The sequence below is a fragment of the Ptiloglossa arizonensis genome, chromosome 6, assembly GCF_051014685.1.
Source record: "Ptiloglossa arizonensis isolate GNS036 chromosome 6, iyPtiAriz1_principal, whole genome shotgun sequence".
Taxonomy (NCBI): Eukaryota; Metazoa; Arthropoda; class Insecta; order Hymenoptera; family Colletidae; genus Ptiloglossa; species Ptiloglossa arizonensis.
The window spans coordinates 5,324,126-5,348,219 of record NC_135053.1 but is presented as its reverse complement, the minus strand read 5'-3'; the positions used below and the strand labels follow the sequence as shown (position 1 = coordinate 5,348,219).

Below are 24,094 nucleotides of genomic sequence, written 5' to 3'. Positions count from 1 at the left end.
TTTTAATATTCAATTGTAATTGTTGAAACTTAGTGTTGAATTATTTACCTCGCGTAACGAGAAAGTTTATCGATGACTTCGTTGCTCTTGAACCTAAAGATTTTTTTAAACCACAGTATCCGTCTTTTACACGAAAGATGGCAAAAGGTAGTAGATAATTATGGAAAATATTTTTACTGAAAAATATTGTACGATTCAAATGTTGTTAATGCCATTCAACACGAAAAAGGAGTGGCCACAGAATTTAATTAGATTGGCTCGTTCGAGGCTGTTTAAGTATCTTTCTACCACTACAATGAAAAGTATAGTATCCTGACAAATAATTTCAGTTATTCGAAGTGAGTCGAATTTTATTATAGAAATATCGATCTGACAGTAGCTAATACGAAATAAAGTTGTTTATATCTTCGTTATACCTTGATGGGAGTATTGTTAAGAGATTGGTGAGATTTTCTCGGTGGAAATGAGTTTAAACCAACCTAACTCGGATATAATATTTTTTAATTTTACTTTATTCGAATTGTTTCTAAAAAAATTTCCAATTGCATATTATTAAAAATAACTTATTTTCATCGAGAAAACTTCACAAGTGCATGGAAAATATTCTCACAAAGATATTATAGAATGAAAATATCAATCTTCTTTTTGCATTTCAATTCAATATCACCAGTGGATCGTTCTCGATCGAATCAACGCGATACTCGTGATCAATAAACATAAACGGCATTAAAAATAATTCAGAGAATACTGTATAGTACTATTTCTCAGGTTGCAAAATTATCCGTATCACTTTTTTTTTATCGCTGTCACTGTACGATAATGTACAATACATCAAGTACACTATGTATAGTAACACTAGGTATGCGAAAATAAGTATCGGAGAAAAATTGTGATACAAATACAAACAAGATAGACAAATGCGTGTGACGAAATAGAAACAAATCGATCTAAAAAAAAAAGATCGATAAAGTCACGCAGAAGATTTACAATGTTACCAATTTCAGATGTAGTTTCTGAATAAATAAAATTGAATACGTTCAAATTACATTAATTGTATTCCGCTATAAAATAAAATATCATTCTCGAGACTGTACTAACTGTGATTGCAACGTATTACCTCTTACTGCAAATGCCACGATTTGCATGAGTCGACGCAGGAATTCGTAAATGCGTTCTCACAGCTACTTCCCTATATTTTTTGTAAACCATAATCAGAACAACCTATATACCTTTCGGAGATTGCAAGCTTTGGATTGTTACGCAATCGATCGATCGTATTGAGACGTTACAGACAGCATCTTAGTAGGTATATTACATATCCCGGTATAAAAATACTCCGAGAAATTTCAGCTGGTCAATTCCATACGGTAGCTCGCATTATCGTTGGTCTTTTGGTCGTGTTAATTCCACAAACAAAATGATTAATTACCGTGCGTTACGACGGGTCTTCGCCGGTTTACGCTTGACAGGGAGGCCTGAAGGATCGAACGGAAACGCGTGTGAAAACGAATTCTCCTAGCAGCGATAACCGAACAGGAATTTGCGAGACGAGCTGTCGACGCACGCTGTCAACCAATGCAATTAAGAATAATTAATTATCGTCCGTCTCTTCGATAACTCGAAAAAGTGTCGAAAAACTTGTCGTTCGTGCGAATTCGTGACTCACGGAATCGCGAAAAATGTTCCTTCCACGCTTCTTTCTCGAACTTATATTTATCTTTTTTTCTTTTTAGCAATCGAAACGATATTTGTGAATTTTTACGTTTACGCAAACTTTTGAGCATTTTACGTTTTTAGCGACATTGACGATGCACCGTGACATTTCAATGTCGTAGACGCGCGTATCGAATCGTTAGATTTTTAAATTCGTCCAGCTAAAAAGTTATTTCGCTGCGTAATCAATGTTTGAATACGAGGGAAACTTAAAGATTTCAATATCTTCTAGAAATAGTTCGACTCTCAATGTCACTTACTTTACCGTCTTGTGGAAATTTTAATTAGAACAAAAACAACCATATTGCTCTAAAATAATTACATTATTAGGTTAAAAGATACATTTCGAAATATAAAAGATTTCTTTACTATTAAATTAATCGATCGTTGATGATATACCAAAAACACGGATATCCAAAATTTGAGAAAATTGAATCCGACTCGTACGTAATTAAAGATATTGATAAATTTTTATAAGCTTGTTTCGGTTTCAAGATGTAGATAATCGCTCTTCCTCTCGATATTCTAATTCATATTTTACCCGATTTGACCGATGTAATTCATTCTGAATAATTCTCTCATTATCTAACGAAATAAATGCCATTCCGGGACGAATTGATTGAATATCTCATAAATCCGATAATATAATACATGGTTGTTTTCAGGAAATTTTCCTCTACTTAATGAAAAGAAGTTGTTTTTACGGTTATTCGATATTTTCATTGGGAAATAATAATGTTCAAGAAAAAAATGTTTACATCTAGTTTCTTTTATGAACAGTTCTCATTTCTTAAAATTGAAAAAGATTATTACGCTTATCAAATTGATGTATTTCATCGTAAATACTATTTATATTTTACTTAAATTTATTCGTTTCGTTCGTCCGATATTTCATTCGAACTATTATCTATTGCAGCCAATCGCAGTACATTTTTTATACAAATTCTCTATTTTCAGAGTTTGTAAACTCTAAACGAGATTCTACAGTTTTCTTTTTCTATTGCAGTGCTCCTGCCTATGCAAGTGGAAAAAGTGTTAATGCAGAATCTTTCGTGCAGAGATTTAGAAAGTGGGGATGACTGCTATTGTACTCATTACAAACTAAAACTTTATTCTTTTGTAAAAAAATGTTGATGGTATATTTACAAAATTTCCGAGCTTTGGAATTTCATGAAATAAATCATCCAGCGTGGTATTTCAATATTTTTATAAATAATTGCATAATTCTACGTCAAATGGTTTGGAATCTTTTACGTGTTTTCCGTAATATTGGTATACTTAAAACCTGTTCGAATAGTAGCTATATCGTTAGCACGAGGCATACGCAACGATACATCGTGACACATTATTTGGTACTAGAGTTCACGCGGCGACCATAGAAAATCGAGCACATTTTAAAAGAATCTTCTAAAACTCTGTATACGATACATCGAAGAGATCGAAGAATACAAACGTGCCGAAGTCAATTTAATCTGAATGAAATTTTGCACCCTGTGCCTCGTTTCTAAAGTACACCGATGATTTCGTCACATCTGGCCCCGGACGATCGTCGAGGCGAGCGATCGGAGAATTTCAAGCGGAAGATCGCGTCGCTTGTTGGCTCGCGTAACAGACACGCTCTAACCCTGCTCGATCTCTGTAACAGGGAAATTTTACTACCGCGCCTGGTAAGAATAATTCCCCTCCCCCTGAGAGCTCCGCGGCTAGTTCCACGCAGAGGTTCTCGGTCGGCCCACGCAGCGCCATTAACATCCGAAAGTAAACCTTCTTCCCGTCCACAAATCTCCACCGGTGAAGGGAACCAATTTAGCGACGCTCACCCTGCCGCCCAACCCCCCACGCGGGTATCGTTAACCCCGGTGCAAACGCGGGTACCCAACTCGCAGCCGCTGTCACTGGCCGATCGACTCCCACCAGGAAACCGCCCAGAATCGTAAAAAGGTACGGACGATGTCGGGGCGTCGTGCACCGATACGTCGTAAGAACGTCCGCACGACCTCCTCTGTGGGCGACCCTACGGGTTAGAACGCGCGGAGAAAAAGCTTAAAGCGGCTGCCACCGGTCGTTAGGTTGACGTTTACGTTTCGCGTTTAACGAAGCACGCCGGAGCAATGTCGTACCCTAACGATCGATAAAGTATAACGTCGTAGAAAGAAAGGGGGGCATCGAGGATCGTAGGACACTCGCGACTCGCCGCGAGGAGACGAACGAACAGAGGGAAGGGAGGTGAAGAAGGAGGAGAAAGAGGAGGAGGTCAGGGTAGGAGAACCAACGACGAGGGTGCTCGAGCAACCACCGTACTCGAATCATTCGCGGTCGGTTTAACGATTTCCACGATACCCGTGTACCTCGCTCGGTGTTTTTTGCCCGCTACCTTGTGCACCAGGTTCCCGTTCGCTGTCCGGTCTGTTCGACGCCGGGGTACACACGTACACAGGTCGATCGCGGGGATGTTTTCCGTGGCTGGTACCGACGACAGTGTCGCTGATCGCGCGCACGCGTGTCCGTTCGATTGCACGCGAGAGTGCACGGCTACGTACGGGGTGATATCAATGTACGCGCGGGGGAGTACCGTAGATTGTGTCTTCTTCAATTTCTTAACCGAATAGAAATCGAAAGGGAAAGGAAACAACCTTTAGAGATTTCGTTTTACCGAAGTTACGAAAACCGAGTTCTAAGGACTCGAAGATACGAGCATTGAATTTTTATCGATCAATTCGGGATTAGTGCGCTTTTATGCGTACGCAAGCGCGCGTGTCTGTGTATTACATTTATGTACGCGTTTACATATATATCGAGCTATTTTTCTTTGTTTTAATATGTCACCATTTTTTGAGTCGACAGTATTTTCTATTGTAACTAGAGCGGAGAATACAGTTCAGAGAAAATCTCCTCGTTGTCTTTGTTTTCGATATTGTTGGGAGGGGGGGGGGGATGGCAGAAGACAATGAATTTCCTTATACAGTACAGAAATACAATAATTCGAATTACAGGGGATAGCGGAGAGAAACTGCTTACCTGGATAGTAAATAAATTGAATTATAGGATGTTTACATCTCGAATTATAGAGGTTTTCATTTTATTCGAAAGGAACGAATAAAATCTTCGTCTTATATATGTTTTTAAATTATTAAGGTGCGAATTGAACACGTTTAACGGGTTTAACAATTACGGAGATAAACGTTTCCGAGGCGTTCAAGGGATTGTGTGTTAAAGAATTTTTGAAAAAGCGGAACGATAACTCGAAGACTGTCAACTTTCGTATGTATCGCAACGTAATTCAATTCGAAGAAAATCTCTGTGACTGAGTACCAAGCATCGATTAGGCATAAAATGTTGATAAATAGTAGGGGAAGTTCGGATAATTCCACGACACTACGATACATTTTCTTATTTTTTTGAAAATTTACAAACGCGTTGCGTCCTAACATCGCAAGATTAGAAAATAAACGCAATTTGTATTTCATAAATTCAATTTTCCGTTTGGTAAATTTATAAAAATAGTACACATCGGGTGTTGGGTAACGTAATAATAACCGAACTCTATTTTCCACGTATACATTGTGTCATTGTAACAATGGACCGCAACTTAAATCCCCCTCGAATTAATGTTATTAATAAAAAAGGTAAATTAAAGTTAATAGTACAAAGTCATACGCGATATGAGTTAAGAAGATATTATAAATGCGTTTCTCTGCTGTTTATCTTGCATAAAACTGAACGCGTACTGGTCAGGAGTTTAACATTTCGAAATATGTTAAACGATCATCCGAACCACTTTTAATTCGACCGTTAATCTAGAAGGTCAAATTCTAAAGAACCAATTAACAAAAATTTGACAAGTTATCCATCATACTATAATTTGATAACACTGGTTTCCATGATCTGTAATCATTCGGTGCGTAAAACTTTGAGGTAAGAACACTCTCAGAAATATAGTTAAAAAAGAATGAGAAATTGCATCGATAATTTAAAGTGATTTAAAATGTCAATATCCTTCGATTGTTTCGAGAAATTGCAAGTTCGAAGAATCACGAATCGATGGAGTACAATTCTTAGAAAAGAGTAAGGATTATTCTTGGAGTCATCTTCGAGACCGGGGGTGGACCTTTCGCAGCGTCGAAATCTATTGGAAAAACACTCTCGAAGCAATCAAGATCCACCGATTGAAATTACAGTTTTATTCCAATTAAAGAAAATTGCGTTCGACAAAGAGTCGATCCGGATAACCCGTTTCCAGAGTCTCCATCCGGTGGCAACGTCTTCTTCTGCTACTTTTTCGAGCCACCCCGTATGTCGGTGTACTATCATCGCCAGGTTCTCAGGCAGAATGCTTTATCGAGCCCCGACTAAGCTTTCGACAGCGCGTAATAGCGATGATTGTTCATTAGCGCCGAGCATCCTGAGCTTTAATGCATGTATCGGTACCCGTTCCAGAGGCAGAGTAGCTGTGTTACGCTCGACGTCCGTTCGCCAATGGCGCCCATTAGCATGGAACCCCACTTCTCTCTGCAGATAGACTAATGATCATGTCACCCGGCTCCTTAATTGCTAATTGATCTTGCGCCTGTACGTCCGCATCCTGCGTCGGCTACGCACGCGGCGACATCCGTCCGACTACGCGGTTTTAATTCGGAATCTATTTTAAACTGCAATTCACTCGATGCTATCGAATGTCTTTTCAACAACGAAAAAACCAAACGGAGCAACGATTATACATAAAAAGCTGCGCTATTATGTTTGGAATTAGAACGATAACGTTGAACAAGATTTATGACTGGATTTTTACTCCATTTTGTTCGGTATTCGTACCACATACGATCTACTCTTCGACAGCCAATTTTATAAATATTAGGTTGGATCGCAATTGGAGAAACTTTATTCCACCGCGTTCAATCGCGCCACTATTAGTTTTCGGAAAAATTCGAAAAGAAACAACGAGCTCTAGCGTGCATGCTCGCGTTGCGAATTCTTGAATTCGATTTTTTAAAAACAGAGCTCTTTATGGAAAAATTGTATCGTATACTTTCGAATCACTTTTTCACGATATCGACGAATTATTGGATGTACTGCTCTTGGAAACAATTCGTGTACGATAAAAATTGTTAAACTTTCACACTTTTGAAAATACATGTCAAACATTACGGTTTAACAAAATGTAATTATTTGTTCGAGTATGCCGTAGGATTTTAAAACGACCGAAACGATTGAATTCTCTCAGTTACAAGCTCAACGAAGAACAATTTTGTTCGGGACAAGTTCACGATGAATCGCATAATTGTCATGTACATGTATCAAAAATCGGTTCGTAGTTTCGAACAATATACATAAACGTACACGGAGAAAATAATTCCTTTATTGTTACTAAAATAGTGTAAAGTTGTTATTTAAATGTACCGTCAATTGTATTAAGATTATCGTTTATATCGGATACGTATCTTGAAATTGAGGTGCCGCGAAGGCAGACGTTCGCCCATTCTCATTCATACTCCGTTTGCGTGTAGGAGGATTTCCAATCAAATACTTTCTCGGTGTAATTAAAAGGAATCCTCCATCCTACTATCGTCGCCTCTTAATAGACGCCAAAGAAATAATACGTAATTAAAGCCTCTATTCGCGGCTCTGTATCTCATTGGATTAGGAAATCGTACAATTACACGACGTAGGATAAATAATTTTGCAATCAAAGGGGTCTATTACGAAATTAAGAAAATAAAAGAATACGAACAATGTATTTCTTTAAACGATTAACGGTAAACTTTTAACGCGTACACCCATTTTGTTTTACAGTTTCGAAGTAATGTAATTAAGTAATCTACTCCTTTCAGTCGAAAGGTATTTCGGTAATCGAAAATATAATAAATATTTAAATTCGAGTAATCGTTATCCATTTATACAGCTAATGAGTGCTATGGAAAGCTTAATTAATAATTCTTTTTTTAAAAACTTAAAAAATTATTTTATTATTTCAATTATTAAAATGTTTGAACTTGTATTATTCCGTTTCATTTGATATTTTTCGTACTAGCACGATTTATTTAGGAATCGTAATAAATATTAGAAAAATATCAATTTAATTTTTACGATAACTTTACTGTGTACATCGAATGAATGTATGTTATCTCCAGTTTTTAAACGATAGCTATACTTTGCTTAATATCTGCTGCTTTACTAGAGATAGAAAAGTATAGCTATCGCTTAAAAACTGGAGACAACCTTAAAATCTTCCAAAGTCTTCCTAAAAATGTAACTATACAAAATTATTACTATCATATTATGATATCTTCCCTACTATACAACTTTCGTTAATAAAGTTTCTCCGCATCTCTAAAAATATTGGAGGAATGTTGAATGATCAAAGGTATTGCCCCGTCTTGTCAATTTTATATACTGGTTTTTGTATAATCTAATAAGTTTCCAGTTGTGTACGTTAGCCTATAAACCGGTATTCTTTCAAAGCTTTTTCGCTTAAATGAATATTAGATATTTTCGCTTCGAAAATAGGCTATAATGTTCCTTTTTTCAAATAAATTACCAAGTATTTTAATCGGTAATTTTTCTTTTATATTTATACATATTTGAAGAAGGTATACATATTCTTATGTATGAATATTTAAACAGTTATTAGCTGTAACATAGGCCGAGCATTGTTCCATGGTTGTCACGATAACACCCATTGTGTTATTCAGAAATATATCATTCAAAGTGAGTCCTATTATATAAAATTACACTAATACGCGCAATAATATTCATTAGGATGACAAGTATTACAAGAAACCTTATTTTTCAAAACGTTTCTCAACCTCGTGTTTGTAATTTTGATACTTACTACAAACGGATGTCTATAAGACATCTTTACACAATTCATCAATTACTTTCTCCGATATCACGGATGATATTTCCTAAGGTACAGTTTTGACAAAAACGTGTTAGGGATTTTTCGTAGAATTTTTACAAAGATTCTTCCAACACCTTATTATTCAAAACCAACGATACAAAACGAATACAAGAATCATCGGTGTAGAGTCCGAAACGTACAAATAGACTGGAGCTTTTTTTGTGGCGAAAAAATTCCTTATTCCTTCGATAAAAGAATCGCATCCTCTTCTTAGATACGATTTAGATGGCTCACGCGCGTTAGGCAACTTTTCCCTTAGGAAGCATGGCGGTCGGTTTCGCGCTGCGTGAGAACGTCCACGTTGATTTCACAGGGACTTTCCCCGGCTGCGTGACATTTCTCCAGAGTCCTCTCTTTTCTCAGGATATCGCGATCCCCGAGACGGTTGAACTTACGATCGAACCCGAACGATCTTTCTCTGCTCACCTATGCACGATCGCGCGCCCACGCTGCTTTTCACGGCGTACATTCGATCCGCGGTGTAATTACTAATTGTAATACACGCTTACTGAGCCCACTAAATCTATCCCCGGCCAGTACCGATATACCTGCAGTCAACGTCGCGATTAGCACGCGTTACCCTTCTAACGCTTCAGCAATGCGGATGCGCTTTGTCCTGCTCGCATGATTAAACGCGCGCTCCGATTTGCGTCATGCCACGGTTGCATTATTTAACGAAGCAAGGCTGTGCATCGGTATAAATATGTAACTGCGCTGTTCGACTTCTTTCAGGGAACTGAACGCAGTGATGTTCGGTTGCGCGGCTACCGAGGTTCTATCGAAGCCAAGATTCGTCGTAGTTGACTCGATTTTCGTAGATTGACCCTGGTCGTACGCTTTCGTCGATCGTTTATCACGTTTCGGTCGATTATCGAACGAGAAGCGTATATTGTTCACTATACGAGACACGTGAATCCCTTCCGAGCGTTGAAACGTTGTTCTGTGCTGAAAAGAGGCGAATGTAGAAGTCAATGGTCCTTGTCAGAGGGTAAGAAAGTTTGAAAGATATTAGTTGGTCGTACATTGACATTGTTCTCGCGAGGAAAGCATATCGAGGGTAAGGGCAATACCGAGGAATGCTTAATGTTCGTGATATTCCGTTCTACAGCACATTTTGTTCGTGATAACTGGGACCACAGAGCTATCGAATTTCAATAACTGTAATATTAGAATGTCTTCGTAATAATGTATTCAAGATTTGGCATACTGGTTGAAAACTGAGAATGTTGAATCTGTACTGAAAGAAAATTTTATCACTATTAAAAGGGAAAAGAATCTTTCGAAAGCAAAATTTCGTCAGTGATTTTATGAAACGTTAATCCATATTCAACGAGGGAAAAGATGTATTTCATTGGTTTTAAAATACGTGAATTTTCTTTCTCTTTAATGATACATAATACTCTGTAATATTCCGTTACAGTTTGACAACCAATATAAAAAAAAAAAACAATTATTACAAAACAATTATCACTTTTACGACGTCTAATTGAAATTGATGTATAATTGTGTTCAATTTACGAATACAGAAGAATTGTTTCTTCAGTAACGAATTAAAATATCAAAACTTTATTTTCTCAATAAAGCCGTTTCGTGATATTCCTCGTTTTTCCACTTAACATTTCGCCACCGTTATTTTCCTTTGGTAAAGTCAAAGGAATTACAATCGTAACGACACCCACTAACTCGAAAATTGTCCCGTTAAGTTTTACGTCATGTTTCCCGTCATTATATCCTCTCGATATGCGTAAGGAACATAATCTCTTCGTTACCCGCTTACAGAGAACTTGAAATAACCGCGACGGTATACGAAACGATAAAAGTTCTTTCGTACCGTATTAACTGGCGTTCTTTCCATACGGAATTCGTTTCCCTCGCAGAAAGAATGTTAATGTATGACCAGCTATGGATCGTTATCGTGTTTGCGTTGTTTCCGAAATTGTGCACGGAGACGCACGCTCGAAAAATAATATCGAGATTACCGTGCGCGAATAAAAGAGTAAATTACAATTAAAAATTTGATACTGTATTAAATGCTGATCCTCCAAACGTTTAACGAGTCTTTGGCAGGAAACTGTGCTTCGTTACGATTAGAAATCCGTAATACGGGCATGTCGTGGTTGTTTTCCAAAGCAGTGCACTTACTTTGCACCATTATCTATATTTCGACGAGTGTAGAAGTTTTTTTCTTCGTCGCAATTTTCTTTTTCTTTGTACAAGACGTTCCAGTCTTGACGATACGACCAAAAAGGAGATGAACCTACGCGAAAAAATTAATCGAAAATATACGATTAAATTTGTTCGTTCGAGATTTTGTTTTCGCGAAAATTGACTTTGAGTATTCTCCAAGTGTGTATGACTTATTGATGTCGTGTGCACTTGTTACCAATTTCCATCGATCCGTCACTATAATAAGATACAATAATCGAGAGTACGTGGATATGCTTCTTGCATCGAAAGAAATTTGCCACAAAAGTAAAAGACTAAATTTTTCTTCTAAATTTCATTCGGAGAGCACAGTCGTACGTGTAACACGGTGGGCGCCATTTTCGACAATTTTTGCATCACTGGAGTAAATCATAAATTTCGTGTCTTATTTTCATTTAAAAACCCACTCTAAGCAGACAGGTATAGATAACAGCGCATAATAATTGATAAAGAATCAATATTACGTACATTATCGTTGTAATTTGTAAACGACGTATGGTCTGCATCGAGATTAGTTCCAACGCTACAGTTAAGTACGCACGTACTTGAAAATATTCAAAGTCGATTTTTTCAAAAATAAAGTCTCGAACGAACAAATTTAATTCGATGTTTTTGACTTACTTTTTCATGTAAGTTTACCTCCTTCTTGGTTGTACCAACGATAATGGGTCACTCGGTATATCTGCAATGTTTATTCGATTGAAAGTCGTTCGTATAATGTTTCATTCATTGAACGCGAAATACAATACGCGTTTAAAGTTATTTATTTTTATTGGAATTTTGGGATTATAGATGCAATGAAATAATAAGTCGATATTTCTATTTATCGATAAGTCAAACTTTATTAAATTCGAGAAGGTATATATTTTGCTTGCGTTCTATACGAGATTGGCTTTCAGAGACATTAGCTGATGAATCGCAGTTCGTCATGGTAACGAACAAACTCTTGTTTCGTTTAATAAATATCACGTATCCGTAGAATAGAATCTTTCGGTAGATTCTAAAAAGACATATATACATACACGTACACATACATGACTACCAGAGATGATTTTCGTTGCATCGTCTTTAGATGGTATTGAAAATTCAAGAATCTCGTTCGAAATTTGAATCCGTATAAAAATGTCGTCTCTACCGGACGTCGTTCTTAATCCAACCCCTCGAGCTCTTCGATCTCTCTCGATCGACTCGGAGTTTACGATTTCGATCGTCCGCGGCGTGTAAAACAACGCAACGACGCCACAACGTTTGTTAACCGAACGCTACCATTAAAAACGTTCCAATTAAACGCTTGTCCCTCACACGTTCCGCGCGGGGACGTAAAATACAAGTAAAACACAAATGAGGAGAAGCGTACAAGCAGATAAGAACGAAGCAAGAGGAGCAGCACCTGTCGCTTCGAGTTCCTCCGCGATGGGGCCGCATCGCGGCGGTGGCCGTAAAAGGGTCGTGAAAAACTCCGTCGAAACGGGTGAAAAAAGACGAAGAGGAGGTACCGAAGGTCAGGATTTACGCGGGGCTCGGTTTGATGCGTGCGTGTAGTACGATGGCATCGAACATCGGGCGAGGAACACCTTCATCTGTCCCTGGTGGCCGTTTCCAGCCTCCTCCAGCGCCTGCCTACCGTCCACGATACTATCTGCAAGATGAATTGGTCGGTGCACCGAGTGCAAGCGGACTGCAACGACCCGGCACCGAGGGCACGATGCCCCGTCTGCTCATTTTTCTGCTCGCGGACGGAAGGCCTTCGGGAATTTGCATCGCCCCACGTGTCCGACACGCGACGCTCGGCGAAACGACTCGGGACTCGCTCGCATTCCGCGGCGAACTCGCGTTCTGACGGCCTCGATTGCGATCGAATTTAATTACCCGACCGTGGCGAGAGGAAATTAATTACTGCCCCGCCGGTGACGAAGAATGCGAGGATCCTACACAGTCACGGTCGCCTTCAGGGGTCCTCGATTTATGCGACTCCCCGATCCGTTCGCCCGGCTCGTGTTCAGATCGATGTTCGATTGCGCGCGGTTTTAAACCCGCGTACGGTGTTTAGACGCGTTGCACGGGGTTGGACGACACGCTCGGGTACAGCGGCTCGCTAATCCGAGAGCGGTTAACGTTCTTACGGCCCGGGTCCGTTTCGACCCGAGAGTACACGTGTCATAAATGCGCACGTCTCATTTTTTTTTCAACGTACCAACGAAGCAATTTACCAACATAGAATTATAGTAAACTATCCTCGAGCCTGATTGAGCGAAGAAGAGGTCGTTCGAATTTGTGAAACGAAAGATTGGGTTTACAGTTTTAATGTGCACGGAAAATGTCAAATTCGAGTATAAAATTATAGGATAGTTTTTCGACCGAAAAGTTTGGAATTTGTATTCTGTAATTTGTTACGGTTTAAAAACTCGTAATAATATAAGGACACGATGATACTTTATATGGTGCATCATTGTCTTATTTTTTCGAACTACGTCGATAACGCAATCGTTCCATGGCAAATAAGAAATCCAACTTGGGCAAACGATAAGTCGAGTGCAAAGAGAAAGAACTTTCTTGAAATTTTAGGTCAGGATCTTATATCGGAAAACATTGATAGGAAATCGAGCGAATTTGAAAATAATGGTCGCTTTTTGCCTAAAGAAGTAACAAATGCAATTGAATCTACGAGGCGTAGAATAGTCGAAAGAACATATTTAGTTTACAACGAAATCATAAATATTTCGCATGCGTTGTGCAAAATAGCAACGAACAATGTTCGTATACACACTTACACTTGTTTCTTTCGTTATTATTGTTAGTATTATTCGTATTATATTTTGTAAAAGTAATCAATTATACATAATCTTATGTGAGTTCACGTTGGGGTTCGAATGAACCCAGTATCGCCGTTTGCGTAGCCACCTGACCTCTTATCGAATATTTCATGCTCGTTATTGATTTGTCGTTTTTCGTTTCGAACATATTTACATAACGTGTGCAGATCAAGAATTTCAAAGTTCGAAGGACCACCTTCCCCAATGGAAGGAACTAATTGAATTGAACGATGTACCTAAACTATATTTCAATAATCACAAATCTTCGATAGTCAAACGGTCCCAAAATCCAAGTCCACGGTTACTTAGTCAGCTATACTTAATTACATGGTAAAAGGATCGAATCGAGTCTAAGAATTACAAACTGATTTGAAACGAATCGAATCGTAAATGCCAACAAGATTAAAACTAACATGATTCAAATCGAGAGTGGATTGCCCTTCCAAATTAAGGATAGGAGGTAACGAGCAAACGACGAATTACGGGGACCCAAAATATCACCAGGGTTAACCAATCCGCCATGATTGGATCTAGGACACGATACTTTATTTCTTGTTCGCTAATTCGCAATATCCGATAATGTCACCCAGTGACATTGAACACTGTAGATTTTTACCCTCTTTCCATTATCAAATAACAATTTTATGATTTGTAGCCGATAAAATACGATTTTATTCTAATATCTCACAAGTTCTTCGAGAATAAAAAGTTATAACTAAATAGGATAGGACATCATCGGATACAAATGTCAAGATTTGCAGTTGAAAAAGTACGATACGACTTCATCTTTCAACCTATGCACCGTATAAAGTATCATCGTGTCCTTATATTATTACGAGCTTTTAAACCGTAACAAATTATAGAATACAAATTTCAATGTTTCCGGTCGAAAAACTATCCCATAATTTTATACTCGAATCTGACATTTTCCGTGCACATTAAAACTGTAAACCCAATCTTTCGTTTCACGAATTCGAACGACCTCTCTCTTCGATTAATCAGGCTCGAGGATAGTTTACTATAATTCCATGTTCGTAAATTGCTTCGTCGGTACGTTTAAAAAAAATTCACGCGATTTCTCATCGGGTCGGTCGCACGATCCGAAGTGCAGTATATGTAAATTACGTGGTTCGTTTGAAACAAATTCGGTGCCACTTTGACCGTATAAGAGACGTGCTCGCACCGATAGAACGTATTTTCTACCGTTTGAACACCAAATTGCAACTATTTAATAGAAATTGTTCGATAGAAATTACACGCGGGCAAAGGTTACGACCGTTTTAATCTACGTTATCGTAATCTACCTTCCCGTAACGACTCGAGTGAAAACCTTTCGTAGTAATAACTTCCGTTTGAATTTTAAATTCGCGAACACCGGAGAAAAAGGCGATATATATAAAAAATGGTTAAAGTACTCAAAATTTCCCAATCGTTGTTTTACGCTCATAGTTTATCTTCCCGTAACAACTCGAGTAAAAACCTTTCGTAGTAATAACTTCCGTTTAAATTTTAAATTCACGAAGACCGGAGAAAAAGGCGATATATATAAAAAATGGTTAAAGTACTCAAAATTTCCCAATCGTTGTTTTACGCTCATAATTTATCTTCCCGTAACAACTCGAGTGAAAACCTTTCGTAGTAATAACTTTCCGTTTGAATTTTAAATTCACGAACACCGGAAAAAAAGGCTATATATATACAAGAAATTGTTAAAGTACTCAAAATTTCCCAATCGTTGTTTTACGCCTCCAATCTATCTTCCCGTAACGATTCGCGTTAAAACCTATGGCAGTGATAATCTTCCGTTCGAATTTAAAATTCGCGAATATAAATAGTTAACGTATGAAAAATGTCCCAATTGCTGCTTCACGCCCGAAGGGATACGTTCGTTCGGGTTTGTTCTCTCGAGACGAGTGTAGAAACTGAGCATCGTAAAATTTGAATTTATTATTTCATCCGCGCGATTGCGTCTTCGTACGTCATCCTCGTAGTTACGGATGGCCCGTAGGGTAGATCCATCGCCGGGCACATTACATCGCCCGCCAGCCGTCTTCTCGAATCGCACAAATCCCTTTTACGATCGGTAGTACGTTCGAAACGCGCTTAAAACGCGGCCGCAAATACGAAGCGACGTTCGTTATAGATTCCTGATAGGCATACGGATCGTCTCTCAGAACTATCGGAATCAAAGGACCACGGGGATCGGGAATTCTTGGCGCGCGTACGCGCTGGTCGTGCACTCCCCTACGGGGATTATATCGCGAGCGTGTAATCCATTGTCATCTATATCGAGGCGTTATCGGGCGAAATGACAGGCTATAAAGCGGAGAGCCGGAGCGGCTTCCCCGTCGGATTTATCGCGCGCGGATGTCTGGAAGTCTATAAGCCGTGGAATATAAGGAGCGCTAGCACGGGCCGAGGAACTACCTCGATTAACCTTCGTTTCTACTGGTTAGAGGCAATCTGGGTCTCGCTATGCGGCAATCACGGCCCAGCAACCTTGTAAATTGAAAAAAAAAGACCCTTGACGCGACGGCTGGTCACGCTGTAATGGATTGTGAAACGGAGGTTTCGCGTTAAAACCGTGAACACGATCCTCCGTAGATTCTCCACGATTCGCTCTCTACTTTGAATAATAATTAACGCGCGGAGCTGAGAGTTGGAATATAAAAAATTATTACGATGATATTATCATCTCTTCCCTGCTACACAACTATCGTTGATAAAGTTTCTCCGCATCTTTGGAAATAGTGGAAAAATATTGCACGATTAAAGGTACTTCGAACATCTTCTATAACGTAACTTTCCTTGTTTTACCTTATTGTATGTTATCAAACGACTTTGCATCAGTGGTCGTCGGAATCGTTTAAACACCGGGTATTTTATCAGAGATGAATGTAATATACCGTTTGAAAAACTGGAGGTCACCTTGAATTCTTTGAAAGTCTTCCTAAAAATGTAACTATACGAAATTATTACTATCGTATTATGATATCTTCCCTACTATACAACTTTCGTTAATAAAGTTTCTTCGCATCTCTAATAAATATTGCAGGAATATTGAACGATCAAAGGTATTGCCCCATCTTGTCAACTTTATATACTAGTTTTTGTACAATCTAATAATTTTCCAGTACAATATGCAATAATTTATCGTTGTGTACGTTAGCCTATAAACCGGAATTCCTTCAAAGCTTTTTCGTTTAAATGAATATTAGATATTTTCGCTTCGAAAATAGGCTATAATATTAATTTTTTAAAGAAACTACTAAGTATTTTAATGGGTTATTTTTCTTGTATATTTAATATCTTTGAAGAAGGTGAAACAGAGATTTCGTGTTGAAACGGTTAACGCGATTCTCCGTAGATTCTCCATGACTCACCCTAACGTTCGGATTTGAAAGTTTCAAAGTATACGTGAACAATAGTTTATAATTTCGTGAAAAAAAAATGTCACGATCGATTCGACGTAACGAGGGCCAGTGCGATTATATCTCCGATGATTATTCGCTTTTCTCGACGATATTAGGAATCGAAGAATTTGTTTATACACATGGAAGAAGAATCGAGAGAATATTACAAGAAAGTTATAATTGTGTTTTCTTTATCGCTGATTTGACGCGAAATTTGTATAACCGGAATTTGTTTATAATTTTCAAAGTCGCACAAACAGCTATACCGTTTGAAAAAAAATTTATTCCAAAAATCTGACGCTTCTCGAAGAAAATAACAAAAAAGAAGATAAAAGTCGAAGATAAAAAATTCATTCGCTCGGCCCGATTTCACGATAATAGGCAAAAATTATAAACTTCGATGTTGCATACTTTTTAAACAAATTTTAACAAAGTGTTTAATCGCTCCAAAATTTCCTTGTCTGGAAAAGTTTGGTTTCTCTGTTAATGGTGTAATGTCATCAGTATCATTCGATGCTGCGAACAACGAACCCTAATAGTTCTAAATTTCTAAATAACGTTAGCAATGCCACAAAATAACAAATACACCAACCTAATTATGGAATATTTCTACTTTTCGCTCTTGAACATGGAAAATTTACCCAACCGTCGAATTGTTCATACTAGACCTAAGCGGATGGTCCAAATGGTTCAATTATTCGGATAATCCAAACATTCGAATATTCAAAATAGTACTAAAATAATCCAGATATTCATTCGTAAGCGTGTATACGATACTGGCCAAGTTTTCCTCATCATTTATCTCTTTTCACTATTTCTATCAATTTAATAAAATTAACCGCGTAACTGTGTAATTCGAACCGAATATATACTCGAATATTCGAAGCAAACTTCGGATATTCGAAATCCGTATTACGAACACTTGGTGATGTCGTTAGTTCTTTCTCTTTATATCCCTTATATCCTGTTTTTACTCGAATATTCGAAGAAAACTTCGGATATTCGAAATCCGTATTACGAACACTTGGTGATGTCGTTAGTTCTTTCTCTTTATATCCCTTATATCCTGTTTTTACTCGAATATTCGAAGAAAACTTCGGATATTCGAAATCCGTATTACGAACACTTGGTGATGTCGTTAGTTCTTTCTCTTTATATCCCTTATATCCTGTTTTTACTCGAATATTCGAAGAAAACTTCGGATATTCGAAATCCGTATTACGAACACTTGGTGATGTCGTTAGTTCTTTCTCTTTATATCCCTTATATCCTGTTTCACAGCTTATTGTTACTTAATTGCTACCTTGCTCCAAATGTTCGTTACATATGTTCTTTTCAAGTTTCCTCTATGTCTCTTATCTAGAAATGTGCCGGAAAATTGCAAGAAGATTCTTTTCTCGTTGTTGCACGGATATTCGGATATACTGCTAGTATCTCCCCGGATAATGGAGGTTCCATCGTGTTGGTGACCTCGCGCTGGGCAACGCAACCCGACAAAAGGCACTGCGACCGATGCAAAGCGTTCGAAAGTCCGGCCCCGTCTCTATCCCAGCAGATTCGTAACGTACACAATGATTGCGAAACGGTGAATTATTCGCGCGCACGAGCATTCATCGCGAGGCCATAAAACGCGTGTACGCTCCCATGGACCGACTGAATGCACGGAAGCACGAATCCACGAGCCGCGGACAAGCCATGAATTTTCCCGGTCCGATACACGACGGCAGCCAGATGCCCCCGGTGACACCCATTAGCTCGCACTCTTGTTGGACCATTGAAATTATTAATCGGTGCAATTAGCGAGCAGCCTGGCCAGCCTTGGTTAAATGTCAAAACGTCTCCTGCCGCGCGTTACGAACGCTCTCGAGCCCGATATCGCGATTCTCGTCGATTTCCTTCTTTATCGACACGGTTGCAACATCGGGACGGATCGAGACGGATCTCTAAAAATTTGGACAGGAATTCGAAAAATCGATCTACGGACGATCAATCGTACACGCGTAACGAAAACCGAAACTTTGAATTTATCGCAACGTTACGTATTGTCTTCGATCCTCTTTCGTAACAGTGATCTTATTTGAGGTGCACAACGTTGCAATGCTGGAGTAAGTGAACGTTGTAAAATTGTACAGGGTGATCCGCGATAACTGTTTCGGGTCGTAACTCCGTTATCGGTGCAGTTGGAGAATAATGTCAAAGGAAAAAGACGAATAAAGATGCACTTTTTACAAGTGCAGTTGCATTTGCTTTTTTCAATGGAAATGCATTTCTTCTCGCATAAATCGAATCCCCTCGTCGTTCTACGTGAAAGTGTGAAGTAATAAAAATGAATTTTAAATAATTCCTTTTATCGGAGATGCTCGAACGCTTTTCCACTGCATTGTATACGTTTTATACGAACCTTTTTAATTATTTTCGTATCTGAATTAAGACGAATCGAATTAGGTATTATCGATTCACATTTTATCGACGATAATGTTTCAAACGGACAGAAATATCGTTGCGGATAAATATTTGGGCACTTCCTACGGTATAGACATTCGTTTTAAATGTACACATTGCAGACTAATTCGCTTCATTTACATCGTTTCGTACGTACGTGTTTTTATCTATGTAAAAAAAATATATTTCCATTGCTAAATGCAAATGCACCATTGTATGTATACAGTGTACCCAAAATATTGAGAACAATCTAACTATAGTCCAATATATACGAATATATTTAACGTTGTTACGGTCTGCAAACCGATTTAATCGAATACAGTAGAGGTTGCTCCGGTCACAATATTGTAAAATTTCCCAAACTAAACGAGCGCAATTCGATTCAAATGCTTAATATCCGTTGTTACTCGCATCGGTGTAAACTGCGTATCGAAAGAGACGATATTGTACAATCGATCGCTGACAGTTACTCGTTTCGGGTGACCGCGTTCGAAACGAGCATAAACGAGGCTCCGAATATCTAGATTCGCCGTCGACCGTTGTTAACTCCCACGGAGTTCGCAGAGCCGATTATTTAGCAAACGGAACTTCGTACGCGAACAAACGATATACATTTAACGATAACAAGGAAATGTATAACAATTAGAAATGCAACGGGTTCAACACGATAACTCGTGCACACGATAAATGGTAGACGAGTTTCGCTCTCCATAGATCCGAATATACCGTTTTACGATTATTTACGTAACGTGAAATTTATATTATATATTCCAACGATATTCAAATTTCATCCTGACGCGTTCCAGAACATTTTCAACGCGTTCTCGCGATACACAAGGTGTAGCTGTCGCAGAGACAGATAATCCTTAAAACTTTAAACAAATTGTCAAGTATCTTTGTTTATATTTGAATAAAAGAAGTTTCAATGTCGAAATGTACAAGTTGTAATCGTCACAAAGACGTAGAGCCCTTAAATCTTTAAACAAATAGTCAAGTCTCTTTGAACGAATTATATTCGAATGTATGAATATTTGAAGTTAATATACTTAATATAATTTATTTCTCATTTACTTACTCCAACGAGTGAAATAACTTTTCCAATTTCATGAAACAATTTTTCAAAATAACACTCCACGTTCAAGGATCGAGGCCAATGGAAATTGGAACGGTTTTTTCGTTATGGAAGGTCTACGACGCTGCAATCATCTTGCAAATAAGAGACGTTGCATAGAAAACCCTTTCTTCGAGAAAACTCGAACAAACAATGTCCCGTGACATTGCAGTAAGTCTTTTCACCACGTGTGGGTCTACGATGCGTCGACTGTCAAGAGTACGACTGGACCTTTTCCCGAAGAAAGTTAATTAATATTTTCCAGTCGTACCCAAGCCTTAAAAAATACAGAACGTCCCAGTAATCATGGTACAATCGGATAACCGGTATTTTTGCGTGAAAAAAATAAACCGAAAACATGGAATAACGTTTTATCATACGAGGCTTTATTTTCGAGAAAATCTATTTACTACTACTTACTTTCCGCGTATGCGAGATATTGTTTTATTATCTTACCAGTTTTCAATTTCTACTATCCATTTCTACGAACCTGTCGCAATTGTAAAATACAGTAATCGAATATACCTGGACATATTTTACGTATTGGGTGTGCGCGATAGAAACGGATCTACCTCAGCCAAGTATTGAAAACTTTTACAAAAAGATATTACGACTTTACATTGTTCGACGCTATTCGTGTAGCGTTAATTTGTATAAACGATCTCGTTGCAACGAGATCTTTTTAAGCATAACAGAGTTAAGTGTACGAAATGAATTATCTCGAAAACAAAACTCGAGTACGAACAAGTTTTCTTTCCACTTTCGATTTACTTTCTCACCTCTTGTGGAATCACCTTTAGAGGGCTCCTCTGTAAACAAATTTCAAATGCTCCAACGACGATACCAAAAACGACACCGTTCGCGACGTAAACACGGCCACGCGTTATTAACCATCGTAATTTGCTTCGTTCGAAAAATTTCGCAATCGCGAATTTTGGCCACGTTTCGGGGTTCACGTTTCACCGCGCAGCGAGGTAAATTCCGAAACTACCCGCGGCGGATGATTCAGCGATAACGGAGCCTGGCAAACCACCTACATTTATCAGCGGAACCTTGAACTCGTCTTAACGATCCTGAAAACTGAGCCGGTTCTGCGCTCGCGCGCGCAAAAATCGTAATCGAAAGGCGCGACTAATCGTTGCGTGACGACCGGGAGCGAAACCGCCACGATATCTCGCCTAACCCGTCCTGATGAATTTCAGATCGACGCTGATCGCGAGCCTCGATAAGTTGATGGAACGCTCCGCGCTGCCGCGAGCCTGGGGATACGCCTTACGTAGCCCCGATAACTGAACAGGAGAACATCCTCCGCACGAACGTAATTGATTTTCATCCACGAGCACCCTTTATCGTGGAGAGCAAGAAAGAACGATATTCGATGGTGGTGACCATTTTTGCGATACTCGTCCGTATATCGCGAGCAATTAGGAACAATAGTTTTCGGCTGTTTGCAAATGTTCGATGGACAGATATCAGATACCTTTTTCATTGTAAGAATAAACGATCTCTCAAAGTTTTTCGCGTGTACGACAACGTAGCAGTGTCAATTATTATTTATAAACGAATTCGACCGCATCGAGACGAGAATTTCGTTGAAAATCAATATCGAAGGTAGCGATAGTTATCATTTCCGCGTTATAAGGACGTGCGAATTCCGTGGAGGAACTGATATTAAAAATACCATAAGATACGTTTCCGATGGGTTTGGCGAGTCCGCTATGGCGACTCCGAGCTGCAACAGATGGTTTTCTAGATTCCAACGTGGTGATTTTAAACCGAAAGTTATGTTCCTGCTCTGGAAGATTTTTTATCGTCGATTATATTACGAACAATTTCACGAAGGACAATCCTTGAATTTTGATCGTTGAGATTTCCGATACGATGAACATCGATAGATCGATTTGGAGACTTAACGAAAACTGGTTATTGAACTAAAACAATCTTTGCATTTGTAACAAAGTCATTGAAATTTTCACAGGTGTTCAATGTTTATTCGACATGCGATGGAAGAATCGTAAGAAGCACCCGCGGATTTTTAAATATTGCGAGTGTGTTCCATCCTTGTTGTTCGTTTATTTTCGAAGCAATTAACAAAAAAAAAGTTTTTCGAAAGTTTTCAAAGCGAATAAACTGCATTGTTCTATTCGAAATTCGGTTAAATCAAGAACTTTGAAAATGTATGCAGGTGAACACAGTAATGCAGTTAGGATTCTCAAGTTGTATCAACGTTTACCCGAGTTTGTAGAAAGTGTCGAGCAACAAAGTTGGTAAAAACATTCTGGGAATATTCGTTTGTGTATCGAGTATTGTTCGGTTACGGAAAATAATAAAATTTGTTCGCAATTTGATCTCAAAGATCGAAACAACGAATCACCAATTAATTTGACACTCCAAGACTTGACACGTTAAACGCCATGCCAGTTTTCTATACTTAATGATATCTCCGATATTTGTTCGAATCGTAGTGTAAACAGTTGAAATATTCGATAGTTCGTCAATGTACTTGTTATTTTACAGTATTACTAACAAGAGTAAAGCTACTTGAAAGTTTTCAAGTATTAGAATTCGTATCGTGTAAACGCTCAGAGAATCGTTCTAACTCCCTGGAGACCATCGTGGGGTTTAACGTATTAAAGGCAAAGATTGTAAAGATAAAAATTGAAAAAGTACCATTAGGGTGTTAGACTATTCCACACAAAGTACTATGTGTATTACGCACACAACACCTTGGTTACTAAGTCAATTGGAACTCTCCTCGTTTCTAGTGATAAGTATTGTGTCCATTTTCAAACTTCTTCGTTCCCCATTTTCTTCCCGAAGTCTTCGTTTCGAGAATCAGCTAGCAAATTCACCGTATATCGCAAATATAAAAGTGACTGCTACGGTCGAGGTAATTAATCATTGTCGCGCAACGAGGAAATGTTTCCGTTCAAGACTTCGTGAATTTTCCACGGGCGAAATAATGCTCGTCGATTACACGATCGTCGAGGAAATTAATATCATCGTTGCGACACTTGACGGGCATTAACGTCGATTGCGAGCCAATAAGAGACGCGATCGTTTCCAACGAAAACTCGCAAGGGGGAACTTTGGCCAATGATAAATCGAGCCAGTGAACGTCCTGTGGATATCGAGCCTCGGAGATATGGGTACCACTATAGACACCACGATCGTCAATTAGGTTTTGGTACGTCACCGTTAACGTGTGGGTTGGAAATGATTTCTCGTAAAGTTTATTTATGGTGTCCGAACACTAAAACGTTTATCGTTTATTAATTGAAACCCGAGATGGTCCGTGTACAGCGAGGCTTGTTACAATGTCAATCTTTTTTCATCTTGCAAAGGCCTCGTTACTTTCGGACCTCAGGTACGGCAATAAACGGGATGTCGTCGATGTACGAGCACTTAAGTCTACCGGATCGTTCTGATCGACCACAAGAACGAAGAAGAGGAAGAGAGAGAAAGAGAGGACAACAAGAGATAACTCGTTGCTTTAATC

At 38.7% G+C, this 24,094-nt stretch overlaps 1 long non-coding RNA gene across 3 annotated transcripts in view; it reads left to right on the top strand.

The window, feature by feature from the left end:
• Nucleotides 1-24,094, top strand: part of LOC143148172 (uncharacterized) — a 91,107-nt gene that overhangs the window by 20,980 nt on the left and 46,033 nt on the right. For 2 of the 3 annotated variants that reach the window (XR_012992430.1, XR_012992429.1), the window contains exon 1: nt 9,375-9,599. The exons of the other annotated variant lie outside the window; for it this stretch is intronic. This is a non-coding gene — a long non-coding RNA (uncharacterized LOC143148172). Of the gene's footprint in view, nt 1-9,374; nt 9,600-24,094 lie in introns of those variants that run through there. 3 annotated transcript variants of the gene reach the window in all.